The sequence below is a fragment of the Elgaria multicarinata genome, chromosome 12 (genome assembly GCF_023053635.1).
Source record: "Elgaria multicarinata webbii isolate HBS135686 ecotype San Diego chromosome 12, rElgMul1.1.pri, whole genome shotgun sequence".
Lineage (NCBI taxonomy): Eukaryota > Metazoa > Chordata > Lepidosauria > Squamata > Anguidae > Elgaria > Elgaria multicarinata.
The window spans coordinates 23,805,234-23,821,276 of NC_086182.1; the positions used below are offsets into that span (position 1 = coordinate 23,805,234).

Here is a 16,043-nt window from a genome sequence, read left to right on the forward strand (position 1 = left end):
GGAATGTTGGACTGAGAACTGTGGATATTTATGAGAAAACACAGCTGCTGAGGACCACAAGTTCAGGATAAACATCACACTCTGATCAGCAATTAAATTTCATGGAAGGCTACTTGATAGCTGGTATAGCATAAAAGCTAAGAGCCTGAGCTATAAATTGTGGTCCTCAGTTCAAATCTTGCCTTTGCCATGAATTCTGCATGCAGAAGGTCCAAAATTCAATCCCCAACATCTCTCTCTTAACTTGGGATGGTAGCAGGTGATGCAAAAGAACTCTCTGCTACAGGTGTCGTTGGAGAAATGCACAATGGAATCAAACCAGATTTATATGAAACTGACCTACAGATTCTGCAGCAGTCTGACTTTTCCTGATTCACATGGATTCTGTAGACCGGTGGACCAGTTGTTGTTGTTTTTTTACTTTCTGAATTTTTAGGCAAATTTAGTCATAGAAAAATAAGTGAACTAAAAAAAATGAAAACCACAACAACATCCACTGAAAATGTCAATTTCCCCCACAGGCTAAACTATTAAAATGTGCTTTACAGGGTTGCACATTTTGTGGGGATTTGTACATTGGGGGGGGCATGCACATTTCTTCAAGTGCAAATTGGCTCAAATGTGAATTCACAGACATTTGGGAGGTTGGGGAAATTCTGATTCTCCCAATGAGTGGAAGGCACCTGACAATCTATGAAACACAGATGGAACCGATTTTACAAAATCCATACATCCTGCTCCCTGCTTGAGAACCCTAGGGAGGCTTTGTCCATCAGAATAGAATACTGGGCTATATAAATAGTCTGTCCTGGTATGTTAATGGGGAAGGGGCATAGCTCAGTTTGATAGAGAATGTGTTTTGTATGCAGGAGTTTCCAGGTACGATTCATGGATTGCCCAGGTAGGGTGAGGAAAGAATCCTGTCTGAAACCCTGCAGAGCAGATGCCAGTCAGTGTTAAAAATACTGGGCTAGATGGACTAATGGTTTGACTCAGTGTAAACACACTTTCTATGTTCCTGTAGGGGGCTGAAATAGATCTGTCCATTCCTAGTATTTAGAGGAACCTTGTTCCTTCAATTTAAGTGTGTGACTGTCCCCAGCCCAGCCACTATTTTCACCATTTTCCTTTCTATCTCCTCTCTGTTTGCTAGACTGTATAAACATGTTCTGTACATAAAACTCAGGAAATGAAGTCTGATTATAGAAATGCTGACACAATGGGAGCAAGTGAGCAGGACTCTGAGATACAGTACAACCGGCAGGATCTCCTGGGAATGCTGTTTAGATCACTCATCCTCATGTATTTTCAGACATTTAATCAATCAAGGCAGGTTGGGAGCAGGCCCTGAAAGAAAACCCTTAAAGAGGCCTTCTATTTACCTTCCCTGCCATGGTCGACAACGCCTTTCAAGGAAACACCTTTCAAGAAGGGGTGGGTGGATAGGAAGCCACTGGGACGTGGGGACAGGAGATGACAAATGAAACAATTTGAGAAAGGAAAATGAGCAACCCCTCCTTCCCAACCTCCCAAAAGTGATGCCTTTATTTAAAAACATATAGTTATGAAGGCTAATCACAGACCACTCAGCTGTGAGGCCTATCCATTATCGAAAGACCGCTAACACAGAGACTGGTAGCCAGACCGGGAGGCCGACTAAATAAATCAAAGCTGACAAGCACTCCCAAACTGATATAAAATAGTCTCTTTAATGTCTGTGACCTGCATAAGTTCTATTCATTTTACTTTCTAAAATAATAGATGAATAGCAATCAAAAACAATCTATTCCCCTCTGGCGGGAGCCCCGTGTCTTCATTTTTCAAGTGGGCAGCGAGGGTGACCGAAGAATAGCAAGTATGTGCAACACCAGAATTGCAAGTATGTGTGGCACCACGTGGGCAAGGGACAGTTACGTGCTGATGGGTGCCAATTAAGACTTGCAACCAGCCTCCTTGTGGGTGATGGCAGCTCCTGCCTTTTCTCAGAAAGCAAAGCTCCCTGGGGAAATCAACAGATCTCTTTGGGGTTTCTGGCAATGCATTCCATAAATCAACTGACAGCCACTAGCTTAGATGCCTTTTTAAAAGCAGGATTGCACACATTAATTAGCTAATGACTGTTAGCTGAAAAGATAAATAAACAAAGCCCAGCACCTTCAAATCCAGAGGCAGAATACTAGATTGTTGTGCAGAAAAACAACAGGAGAAATCAGATGCATGTCCATGCTTCTATAGGATGCAGAGTGGGATAAGGGGGGTTATCAATAACATATCATTTATTACATTTCCATACTGCCCAATAGTCGAAGCTCTCTGGACCGTTCACAAAGATTAAAAACTATTAAAGACATGCTATAAAACTATTTGCATACAAAGATATAAAGAAACAGCCCACACAGAAGCCAAGCAGGGTATAACACTTTGAAAGCAGTTTGAAAACAGTTCTAGGCCCCAACAGTTGTCACTACTATTTTAAGCCATTTTAAAGCAGAAGTGTAGATCCTGCCAGGGACACATATATATCTAAAACAATTTTAAACAGTCAAAAATAAGGAACACCCAGGAACTGTTTAAATCACCTTAGGGCACAATCCAAACTTGGGGACTTGTGACTATTCGATGCAGGGTGGCTACAGCTCCTCCATGCTCTGTCTGACCTGCTTTTTCAGCTAGACGGCTGACTTTGGCTGTCTGGCTGGGGGCCACAGAGCAGTGGGTGGAGAGGACCTAAAGTGCTTAGGAAGCAGTGAACTGCCCAGGGAGCTTCGGCTATTGGGCGGTATAAAAATACAATAAATAAATATATGAACCAGCTTTGATAGTCTCCTCCCCACCCCGCTGTGCCCCCAGGAATGCCCCCTTTTCACCCTCTCCATGCTTGGTTTACCAAGCGCAGAGTGGCAGCGGTTCATTGTGTGCTGGCTGTGAAGGAAGTGGGGAGTGTATTCTCCTGGTTCTCAGGAGAAGCACTGTGTATGAGCTAGGAGCCAGCAAATTGAGAAAAAACACACACCTGTCTCCCCAGATGCTGACTAGGAGACAGAGGATCGCTCCCTATACCTTGGCCATCGGACTGACGGCAAAGCTTAAGGCAGTTCCGTGAATATGACTGCATTCCTCATGCTGCCATCACTTTTAAAGAACATTGCCCACCATTACTGTATACTCCATTCATTGCAAAGCCAAACACACCCATGACCTTGCTAAGAACAAACTCTTTAACAACCTTATATATGGTACCTATACGGATGCTTGGTATAAATTCCTGAATTTCAGGTTTTGCAAAGAAAACATGCCAGGATGTTTCCAGATATTATCCCATTTTCCCTGGATCTTCCTGTACTGGCAGGGGCCCTTTCTACTAGGGGTGTGCACGGACCCCCCGCTCTGCCCCGCGGGCCGATCCGAAAATTTTGGATCGACCCACTCCACGCCGCTCCACCCATACTCCACTCCTCTTCGCCGCGGAGCTCCGGCTCCGAATCGGAGCTCCGCAGTGGAGGGGAGTGGCGCCAGGTAAGGCCGGGAGAGGAGGGCAGGGGGGTTTACTGGGCCCTGCTGCCGTCGCCGCCCGTGCGGCGACGGCAGCAGAGCCCAGTAAGGGACCAAGGGGGAGGGGGGGCCTTACCTGCCTCCGTCCGCGGTCCGTCGGCTTCTTCAATTGAGCCCGCGGCGGCCCAGACTTCCTGGTTGAACCGCGGGCTCAATTGAAGAAGCCAACGGACCACGGATGGAGGCAGGTAAGGGAGAGGAGGGGGGGTTTACCGGGCCCTGCCGCTGTCCCCACATGGGCAACAGCGACAGCAGCAGGGCCCGGTAAACCCCACTTACCTTTCCGGCAGAGCTCTGGATTGAGGCGAAGGATCCACCTTCACCTCGATCCTCTTCGCCACGCTCCGCCGGCCCCCCAATCCTCTTCGCCTCCGCCTTAAGGGCAGGCGAAGCCCCCCGCTCCGCTTCTAATTCGCCGGTCCGATTAGAAGCGGAGCACATCCCTACTTTCTACACCTAAGGATTATTCCAGGAACATGGAGGGATTGTCCCTGCCTGCTCCCAGGATCCCCTGTGTGTCATTTGCATGCACAGGGATGATTCCGAGACGATCCCTGAAAAAAAAGGCAAGTGTAGAAACAGCCAGGGTTTGTTTATTTATTATTAGTTTTTAAAATATATTCTTACATTATAGATTTCTAGTGGGACTCTACAACATTTCCAGGAAGGAGAAGAGTACCTGAGTTAGATTATTGAGAGTTTTCACAGCATGAGGCTATTATACTGTGCTTTCCCCCAAAGAGTCATCACAAATGAAAATGTTCACTCTGGCTGGGGATAGTATTCCACAGAGAGAATTAACTTAGCGCTCTGAAGTTACTAAAAAAAGAAAAAGAGAAAGAAAAAAAGCCCACAGATTTACCGTACCTGCAGCACTGTTGTTTTTTTCTTTAAAAAAAATAATACAGTCTTGCCTGCTATCAATTTCAATCAAATTATATGCAATACAGGACTGCAGAAAAGAAAAAGAAAAAGTCTTAAATTGCTTTGTGCGTTTCTTCCCACACCCCACCTTTCAGCTTTCAGAAGGAATAAGGCTTGATCTTTTCAAATGTAAATCAAGCAATTTGCAAAAAAATATGTATTTTGGCATTTAGGCAATGCAGCTTTCAAAACAAACCCGGGGTTTTATTGATTTTGTGAACTGTCATCTAAATGAGTTATCTATGGCTTGTAATTTGCAGCATTAATGAGAAAGGATTCTTTTCATTTATAATGAGTGGTAAAAACTCCTGAGCTCGCATGATTTCACTCCTCGGATCCTCCCATCTTCCCACTTTAGAGCAAGCCTGAAAATAAGGGCTTAGTAGAAAAGGATTTTGAAAGGTCTAAAGCAGTGATTTCCCAAACTTTTTCTTGTATGTCACAAAAACCCTGAACACTATTAGGAGATGTTGGGGTTTGTGTTAAGGGACTCAATCAGTTTGCACAGGACACTGGGTGGGTGTTGGACCTTGCTGATCCCACATGAATTGAGTTTAACCTATAACTGCCTTCCGCCACTTGGTTCCTGCCAGGTTTTTTGGATTACAACACCCAACATTCCTGACCACTGAAATATAAACCACATTACAACGGTACATCAGCCTTTTCCAACCTGTAGTAGTCTAGCTCCAGATGTAGTAGTCTTGCTACTATACCCATCAGCCCTATCCAGCTTGGCCAAAGGTTAGGGACACTGGAAGCTGTGGTCCAAAACATCCAGAGAGCATCGAAGCTGGGTTGGATGACACACATTTCAGCAATCAGAACAAGCATCTTGTACAGTAAGTCACCATGTCACTATCCTACCAGTTATTTAAAAAGACGGTGCATTACACATTCCCAGTGATTACAATGAAGCTGTATGATCCTTTATTTTTTAAAGCCAATCTCGGACAAATGAACCATGTGTATTGAGTGCACATGTGTGTGCTGACATGGTGCTCCAGCAGGTAATTCATTGTCTGCTCTGGACAAGGGCTCAGTTGAGGACACATGATGAGGAAGAAGTGGCTGAATTATAACTGGGACTAGAATTTGTGTGGTTAGCAATCCCGGAGCCAGAGAATCATAGAATCATAGAATCATAGAATAGCAGAGCTGGAAGAGGCCTACAAGGCCATCGAGTCCAACCCCCTGCTCAATGCAGGAATCCACCCTAAAGCATCCCTGACAGATGGTTGTCCAGCTGCCTCTTGAATAACTCTAGTGTGGGAGAGCCCACGACCTCCCTAGGTAACTGATTCCATTGTCGTACTGCTCTAACAGTCAGGAAGTTTTTCATGATGTCCAGCTGGAATCTGGCTTCCTTTAACTTGAGCCCGTTATTCTGTGTCCTGCACTCTGGGAGGATCGAGAAGAGATCCTGGCCCTCCTCTGTGTAACAACCTTTCAAGTATTTGAAGAGTGCTATCATGTCTCCCCTCAATCTTCTCTTCTCCAGGCTAAACATGCCCAGTTCTTTCAGTCACTCTTCACAGGGCTTTGTTTCACAAAGTTTGAACTCACTTTGAACTCACAAGCTACTCTGATACTGACTGAGAGCAACTGGCAGAGCATTATTATTATTATTATTATTATTATTATTATTATTATTTTATTTATATAGCACCATCAATGTACATGGTGCTGTACAGCGTAAAACAGTAAATAGCAAGACCCTGCCGCATAGGCTTACATTCTAATAAAATCATAGTAGAGCGATAAGGAGGGGAAGAGAATGCAAACAGGCACTGGGTAGGGTAAACAGGCACAGGGTAGGGTAAAACTAACAGTATAACAGTATAAAGTCCAAACAGCATCAAGTTGTAAAAGCTTTAGGAAAAAGAAAAGTTTTTAGCTGAGCTTTAAAAGCTGCAATTGAACTTGTGGATCTCAGATGTTCTGGAAGAGCGTTCCAGGCATAAGGGGCAGCAGAAGAAAATGGACGAAGCTGAGCAAGGGAAGTAGAGACCCTTGGGCAGGAGAGAAACATGGCGTCAGAGGAGCGAAGAGCACGAGCGGGGCAATAGTGTGAGATGAGAGAGGAGAGATAGGAAGGAGCTAGACCGTGAAAAGCTTTGAAGGTCAACAGGAGAAGTTTATATTGGATTCTGAAGTGAATTGGAAGCCAATGAAGAGATTTCAGAAGTGGAGTAACATGGTCAGAGCGGCGAGCCAAGAAGATGACCTTAGCGGCAGAGTGGTGGACAGAAACCAACGGACTGATGTGAGAAGAAGGAAGGCCAGAGAGAAGAAGGTTGCAGTTGTCCAACTGAGAATAACCAGTGTATGAACAAGCGTCTTGGCAGAAGAGACAGACAAAAATGATCAAATCCTGGCAATATTATACAGGAAAAAACGACAGGATTTAGCTACTGCCTCAATATGAGGAGTGAAGGAGAGCGAGGAATCAAATATAAAGCCAAGACTACGAGCTTCCTTGACCAGAGTAAGCGGAAACTCCACCCCCTACTTAACTAGCTGTTAAAGCAGCAGTGGTCTTTTGTTGGATTTGTTGTTGGATTCTCCTGGGGAATGAAGGTTGAAGGAGCTGGTTGTGGGACAGCTCCTGACAATCTCCTTGTTCATGAGAAGAGTCTGAAGTCCATTGCCCAGGGGGCAGTGCCAGCTTTTGGGGGAGGGCTGAATACAACATGTGATCAGATCCAGTGGGCCTCAGTTCAGAGGGATTAGAAAATGGTTCTAGTGCCTTCCCAAAATCACTGTTGCTGGAAGCTTTGGACTCTGTGGGCTCCTAGGCCTGGGCCATCACAGTTGAGTCTTACCATTCCATACTCCCAACCTAGCAAGGTCAGAGCCAACTAAGATACCACTTGAAATGCAGTGTTCCTCCCTAGCAGCTCAATGGAGACATGTTCTTGTTCCTGGTTCATTGCAATGTGTGACGTTTTGTGAAGATACCTCTTTTTTTGTGAACCGCCCAGAGAGCTCCAGCTATTGGGCGGTATAGAAATGCAATAAATAAATAAATACATTCTGCAAGCTTTCCTTCAAAGGCTCCCTTCCTATATGTGGATAAAGACTTGGGATTAAGGAGAAGGGACCAGGCAAGGTGTTCCTGGCACAAAAGGAACCTGCACAGGCTTAGGTCTCTTACAGCCATTTGGGGAATAGGAACGGCTTAAGCTGTCAAATTCTTTTCTAGGCATACTTAATTGGGAGGATTTTCCTTTGGGAAATGGAACCACTGGTAATGAATGGAATGCCTCTCTGACCCAAATATGTCAGCTTTGGCTGGGGAGACAAGAGAAGTGAGTTCAAGCTCCCTGTGGGGAAATAAAGGGGGTGAAATGAAATTAGAACGCCCCTCTTGGAGGCCTAAGCCCTCAGTCCCCGAGCTTAGCTTTGTTATTATCACTGTAGCAAAACAGGCCAGTAAGTCCAAGAGAGTGTGCTTTGTTCCACACTCTGCACAGATTCTCTGTTCTGTGTACGCTGAGGAGGGTTATTTTGCTGATCCATTTCATACATCATTTACAACTTTCTGCCATGATTTGCTAGCGTTTATCCCTTTAGCATGCAGAAAACAAACACAACCCCCCGAGTAGAACAAGGGCTGGTGGGAGGATGTGTAATAGGGCTAATGTCCTTTGGACATTAAGGGCCTTCCCTCACGTGAAGCAGCTACAACCTGGGCAACGCCTATATACATACACACACAGTGCCGACTCCAGTTTTTTTTTAAGTCTCTGGGCAAGACACCTTCAATGGGCTCCTTCCCACAGTTGAGTTTACCTTCTCATTGCCATTGTCACCATCTGCCATTGCTCCTCATCCTCTTTCTTGTTGCAGAGAGGCAGTGAGCAAGCAGGTAGTGGCATCTATTGCTCTTCCTTCTCACCACCCCCATGGTCTTGGTCGGAGCAAAAGGCAGGTGAACAAGCAGGTTGCAGTGATGAAGAGGAGGAGTAAGATCTTTCCAGTGGGCCCCTGCTGGAGTGTGATGCCCTTTGCAGGTGCCCAACCATGCCTTATCCTTGATGCTGGGTCTGCACACGCGCACATGCACACACACACACACACACCGGGACATGGTACTTTTGTATGTAAACTACTTAGAAATGTTATTATATTAAGCAGTATATAAATTCTAGTAATAAAGAAATATATACATCCACTGAGAGGGCCTGTTCTGAGAACACACTAATCCATGGTCAGGCCACTAATCATTTGCAGCAAAATACCAAAATACATGTTTAAACCAGGTTTATGTAGCCACCATGGTTAGGAATGGTTCACATTACATACTGAAGTCAAAGTTCACATGATATACCAAGCCATAACGTTTAGCTCAAAAAGTTTAACCACCATTGCTTAGCTTGTCATCTGAACAGGGTCAGATAGACAGAAAGAGAGCAAATCCCGATTCTTTGTCATGCAATTTCCAAAACGTTTGTTTCATGTTATTAGATGTACAGTGGGGGGAAAAAACAATCTTGTATGAACTGCCCCTAAATATCGGCTTCATTGTGATTGCCCATTTCTATAACAATTGAGTGTTGTGGCCCTGCTTTTAAGTCATTGCCAGCCAGGAGAAGTGAAGGGTTCAACACTAAAGCCTCCCAACTCAAGGGAAGAAAGGAAATAGGCTTTGATAGAGAGGGGGGAAACAACTCCCACCCCCCCACCCCCAAACCCATGCTGTAGCGGGAGGCTCAGAGAAAAGACAGTTCTGCCTCATTGCCACCCGACAATCCTCTACTCTCAAAACTCTTCTGGAACCAACAAAGAGAGACACGTGCCGTAGCTGGCAAGCTTACAATTGAACTGACAGATGTTTTCCTCACCTTGCTGCCAATTTAGTTAACAACCTCCCATCTACTGGAACTGATCAGCCGGGAAGCTGACGGAGATATAATGAGTGTATGGGCTGTTGTATAGCCATGCAATCTCCTGCTGCTAAATGGGAGGCAACAGACTGGGGAAATGGGAGAGGAATTGGGTAGCTGGGCTGGCATGACCTCCATGGCTTCTGTGAAGTTCCAGACTTACAGTTAAGGGGAACCTTGAAGACCTTTCCTGCCACCTTTTCCTTTTTCTAAAAACAACAACACCCCCTTACTGATAAGCCTCACACTTCAAAGTCCTTGGTTCAAATCCAGCACTGTCTATTGGGCATTCAAGCCATTTACTAGCTGATAGCTGTTTAGCAATACAGATCCCATGAAGCTTGCCATTCTCTGCACTGAGGTTTTGACAGATCCAGTTCAAAAATGGCCGATTAAAAATGCTGCAGTTATTTGCAATTGCCTGTTTCAAAAGCAAAATAAAACAAATATTTGGCATGGGACGAAGTGTCCCCAAAATGGATACGTTTCCTGCACAAGCAACACATCCACAAAGAGTATTGGTGACTCTGACAACCTCCCATCTACAGGAATGGTTTCCTAAACATGTGATGATAGTACATAAGAATAATATAGCCTTCCCCCAATCTGGGGCAGATCCACACATAGCCTTCGGGATGCCCTGAAGGCGCTTTGGGGCGTCCCAAAATCGATGATGTGTACCCTGCCTTAAGCATCCCAAAAAGAGGGGGTGGAGGAGGAGGAGGCTCCTCGCGGGGACGGGATGAAGACTTCCCATCAGCTGCCCCCCCCCGCTGTTTGCCTGGGTGAGATGTTCACTGCTGTCCACCTACCCGCCGGCCTCCTTTTGCCGGCGAAAGAGCCACCCGGGTGGAAGCCGCCGCCGCCGTCTTCCGCCAAGCTCTCCGACCCGGGTGGGCCCAGGTGGCTCTTTCGCCGGCAAAAGGAGGCCGGCGGGTAGGTGGACGGCAGTGAACATCTCACCCAGGCAAACAGCAGGGGGGGGGGCAGCTGATTGCCCGGCGAAGGCAAGTCTTCATCCTGTCCCCGTGAGGAGCCTCCTCCTCCTCCGCCACCTCTTCTTAGGACGCTTAAGGTAGGGTACACATCATCGATTTCGAAACACCCCAAAGCGCCTTCAGGGCGTCCCGAAGGCTATGTGTGGATCTGCCCTTGGTGTCATCCAGATGTTTTGGACTATAACTCTCAACATTCCTGACCATTTACTAGGTTGACTGGGGCTGATGAGAGTTGAAAGCAAAAGCATCTGGAGGGCACCAGGCTAGGAAAATCTGAACTACGGAATTTTTTAAAAAATGCAGATCCATTCAGTGTACCAAATTGAATAGGATGGTCAGCTCAAATAGGACAGGGCATGTGTGGCTGTACACTATTCTACACCAGCTGGGGATAGGGCCTGAAGAGCTACATAACCCCACACCTGTCTAGGGTGACCAACTGTCAGGATTTCCCCGGATTTGTCCTGGTTTTTGTTCTTTCCATGGTGTCAGGGGGGATTTTCTATAATTTTCAATAATGTCCTGGAATGACACACCTTCCCCTTTAAGGCTGCCATTAGCATGGCAGGAGGGAGTGACATGCTCTCTTGAGGCACATCATTCCCCCACCCCGAGCTCCAATTGAGGTCTTAAAGGGGAAAGTGGGTCATTCGTGGACATTATAGAAAAGGCCCCAATTGGAGTGGATGGTGGTGGTGCAGAATGAAATCCTTTCCCCTCCTCCACTCCAATCGGGTTCTTTAAGGTGGCGGGGGAATAACGTACTTTCTGCAGGACTCAGAAAGCTGCTTCCCCCCCCCACACACACTAGGTGTCCTCTTTTTTGGTTTCCCAAATATGGTCACCCTACACCTGTCCACCCTTTGGTTGCAGTAGCAGCTCTTAAAGAGACAAATGCAATGTGTCTAGTATACAAAAAATATATACATATATTTATTTATTTATTTATTTATTTTATTACATTTATATACCGCCCCCCAGCCGAAGCTCTCTGGGCGGTTTACAACAATTAAAAATAGTAAACATTAAAAGTATACAATTTTTTTAAAAAACATAAAAACAGTATAAAAACAACAACACAACACAATATTAATTGTGCCTAATTTGCACATTTTTTTGCAAGCAATTTTCTGAATATAATGCATTTCTGTGTGCACGTTTCCCATGTGCATTTTTTTTAAAAAAATGGAAAAGTCCATTGCAAAATCTGGGAAAGTGCAAATTTGGAAGGATATAATTGAATGTTGGTTTGCATATCTGTTTGAATGTGCAAAATTATGCAAGGTCAAATGAAAATGCAAACTGAACTAAAGACTGAAAGAACTGGGCATGTTTAGCCTGGAGAAGAGAAGATTGAGGGGAGACATGATAGCACTCTTCAAATACTTAAAAGGTTGTCACACAGAGGAGGGCCAGGATCTCTTCTCGATCCTCCCAGAGTGCAGGACACAGAATAACGGGCTCAAGTTAAAAGAAGCCAAGTTCCAGCTGGACATCAGGAAAAACTTCCTGACTGATAGAGCAGTGCGACAATGGAATCAGTTACCTAGGGAGGTTGTGGGCTCTCCCACACTAGAGGCCTTCAAGAGGCAGCTGGACAACCATCTGTCAGGGATGCTTTAGGGTGGATTCCTGCATTGAGCAGGGGGTTGGACTCGATGGCCTTGTAGGCCCCTTCCAACTCTGCTATACTATGATTCTATGATTCTATGATTCTCCCCCAACCCTATCACTCCCACCTCACATATCCCAAAAGCAAATCCTTCCTACATACATAACCTAAGCATATGTTGAGCCTCCCAAACCACATAATAATTCTGTGCATCTGTTGTACTAGAACCCTGCTAGTACAGCAAGGTGAACATTGGCAGAGGCCTTTATTGTGTTGAATTTGGAGCTAGTCACCCATCCACTGCTATGCATTCTCAGCTCATGACTCAGAGCAGCATGAAAGCAAACCCCACAGCTTTGAATGCATGTAGCCATTCCACCTAATAATCACCCAGCTAGAAAATTAAAGCTCGGAAGCTCCATCAATGAATAAGCGCCTTCCAAAAAACCCCCAGTAAATTAATAAATTCCCCCTGAATCCATAATAGATACATCTTTGTTCAGCCACAGAACTTTGATATAAATTGTAGCTTTTTAGGACTGGCTGTCAAAAGCACAATATATACCATCCACGAGTGGATACGGAGTTCAAAAGTACATATAATAATATAATTAAGATAGCTTGACAAGAATGCATTTTTTTTAAAGTATAAAATACCTGCAGGTGTAATAGCTTCATAAAGTCTGTCAGATTTACTTCTGCTGTGAAGAAATTTAAAATGTTTTACTTTAATGCAATGCAAATTAAGCCAAGGATATTCACATAACACAATCCTTTAAGAAGTGGGAGGGAATTGGAGGAGTGAAGGAAAATAATAAAGAGTCAAGTACAGGCCAAACAAGACATTAAACTTTCCAGGTGAACAGCCTGGTAGATCAAACAAACAGATTGTTGAGTGACTCAGCCTTGTTTATTGAACACACAGATTTCAAATGTGTTTCTTTCCAGGATGTGGCAGAAAGGAAACAAACATATACATTTTACTGCAAACTAATTGAGCTGCTTCTATCCCCGCCCCCTTTCAAAAAACACACCTCTGGATACAATACTGAAATTAGAGCATTTTTACATCTTTTTAGAATGCACTAATACAAATGTTAAGGAGGGATGGAGAAGATGGATGGGTGGATGGGTGAAGGACACACAAATTGCAAAAAAGAAGGTTGCTTGAACTGCTGTTTTACACACTAAAAGGGCCTAATCGTGAGCCTGATCAGCACATGCAACCTTTGTTTCTAAAATATAGGGTGACCATATGGAAAGGAGGACAGGGCTCCTGTATATTTAACAGCTGTATAGAAAAAAGGAATTTCAGCAGGTGTCATTTGTGTGCATGTATCTAGTCACTCTACAAAAGTGGGCAGAGCACCTGCAGTTTAACTGTTGTGAAGAGGGAATTTCACCAGGTGCTGCACCTGCTGAAATTCCCTTTTCTGTACAACTGTTAAAGATGCAGGAGCCCTGTCCTCCTTTCCATATGGTCACCCTATAAAATGGGAGCAAGCAAATTGTGACCCATTAGCTGGGTATTTTGCTTCTTTCAGACATGGGGTTCCTTCAGGAAAGGTGAGGGGAAGTGTTTTTCCATCCCCTCTTCCATGTTTCTGATGTGATTGTTCCTTTCATCAGAATGACGGGCAGTTTGGAGTACTCAGAACAAATCAGGCAAATTAAAAGGAAAGACCACTGGGAATTGGACAGGGAGGAAGAGAATGGGAAGAGAATGTGTTGGGTCTGCATCAGGACCATCTCAAGATATTCTGCCTGAGATGGGGAAGATGGCACCCCACGTCCCCCACCAGCTCAGTCCATGTACAGAAGCCAGCAGCGCTGACAGGTGAATCTTATTTAAACACTAGCAAAAGGACAGCATCGTCCACCACATCTGAGACAGTAGGCTAGCCTAGGAGACTCACAGGGAATGGTGTTCCCTTAGCATTTGCTACCCAGCATCTTCCACTGTTTAATGGTAGAGCCAGCCCTCAGAGGCATGGAAGACTAGACTGCATATAAGAACTGCTGTGGTCTAAGAAGCTGATATATACTTACTTACTTTCTTTATTGCGATCTATAGATCCGTAAAAGCTGATATATATGTGCTCATGAGAGGTTCAACATACAGCAGCTACTCTAGCTACTCTATTAGGTGAACTGCATGGAACAAAACTAACCTCTCTCACCCCTTATGCTAGCAGGTGGGATGACAATGCCTTGATACCTGATCATCCCATTATCCCACTCAGTTAGGAACATCGTAAAAAGATAGCTTCCTATGCTCCCGAGTCAAAATATCGATCCTTCTTATTCATCATTGTCTACAGTGACTGGAAGAGGTCTTTTCATTCTCTGGACATGCCAGGAACAGAACCTGGAATCTTTTGCATACAAAACAGGTGCTCTACGCCTGAGGCCAGATCCACAACTTGCATCAAATCATTACAAATGTGGAATATAAAGCAGGATATAATACTATCAAAATGGTATGTGGAATGTGGATTATACCTCAACAGTTATCAGTGCACTTCAAGCCTATGCGGCAGGGTCTTGCTATTTACTGTTTTACTCTGTACAGCACCATGTACATTGATGGTGCTATATAAATAATAATAATAATAATAATAATAATAATAATAATAATAATATCACTTTAAAGCAATTCTGTAGCTCTAGCCTCTTATATAGCCATTCTTCTGTTTTTTTCTGGGGCCAGAAAAGTTCCCATCCTGATCTCTTCAAGTTGATGCCCCAAAACCTCTCTCTCTCCCTCCCTCCCTCTCTCCCTCCAGTAATTAACATCAACATTTTATCACAACCAGCCCGGAAATATACTATTTACATTCAGAGTGCTTTCCTTTTCCCCAAAAAAACAAAAAAAACACCCTCAAACTCAACAGCCTTCCCTATGAAAAGATTACCACTTCTAAATAAATAAATAAAAACATGTTTCCCTTGTTTTCGGCTTTTATTGGCAATCCATTCTCATTAAGCTCAACACATTTGTCTTCATAATGTGCACATCACAATTACAATATCAAAGGGTTTGTATCAACATAATAAAAATGATGTATAGAACACCACAAACGGAAGGTATAATTGTGGGGCGCCATTGTTAATTAGGTGAAAAGATGCTAGCGGCACCTTTATTTCTAAAAGGGCATCCGCAGTCCCATATATCGGTGGCCGTGCTACAGTCAAAAACAAACATCAAACTCCAAGATGCCCACATCTTTTCCTAAATCAGCAATTTATAGGTGACTGGTTGTTTTGTGGTGGGTGCATTTAGATCCTCTGCTGTCCCTTGCATTTGCTGCAGTATATAACAAGTAACAAGCCTTTAAAGACATCATAATTGCATAAAGGACCTGCACTTAGGGGTTTTTTCTTTTCTTTTTTAAAGGCACTGTTTTCCTTAAGCATTTCTACCTCTCTCGTATATGGGAATATATAATATAATTGCATACACATATACGTTTATGCAGATAGGGTGGGACTGTAAATGTAAAGTTGCACACTGGGAGGGATGGGAAGATTAAAAAGAAAGTGAAAGTGAGAGAAAGTGAAAATGACAGATTTGTTCAGCCAGGCCTGGAATGCTTAGAACTTAAGTCTGGGGTTTGAATCCCTGTGTATTCAACACGTTTGTGGTCATGAATTAGGACTCTCACCTCTTTCTGTCTGGCAGGCTCCTCTTTTTTAACAGCTACCTGTGGAAGGTACAGCAATACAGCCTGGTCTTCTTCCTATTAGGAATATCCGTGCCTATTGAATTTGGTCACTGCGGATGGGAGATAATTTATTTTGGATTGTTTGTATTACATATATTAACCAAAATGTGTCTGTTTCTTCATAAACAGGATGGAAAGAACTTGAGTTTTGTTTTTGTTTTTTTAAAAAGTTGGATTTGGGAGAATGTGAATCTGACAGGCACATCCATCCTAATTTACTTGGATTATGTGTCAAACTTGAGAAAAATTTGGGCCAGGAGAAGAAGAGAATTGGATTTGGGATATGGTGAAAATTATGAAGACAGACAGATGAAGACTGACAGGCAAGTGTATCCCAAACCAC

General features: G+C 44.1%; 1 protein-coding gene across 1 annotated transcript in view; it reads right to left on the reverse strand.

The window, feature by feature from the left end:
* The window catches only part of KIRREL3 (kirre like nephrin family adhesion molecule 3), a 772,855-nt gene that overhangs the window by 638,692 nt on the left and 118,120 nt on the right, over positions 1-16,043 (reverse strand). The window lies entirely within an intron of this gene.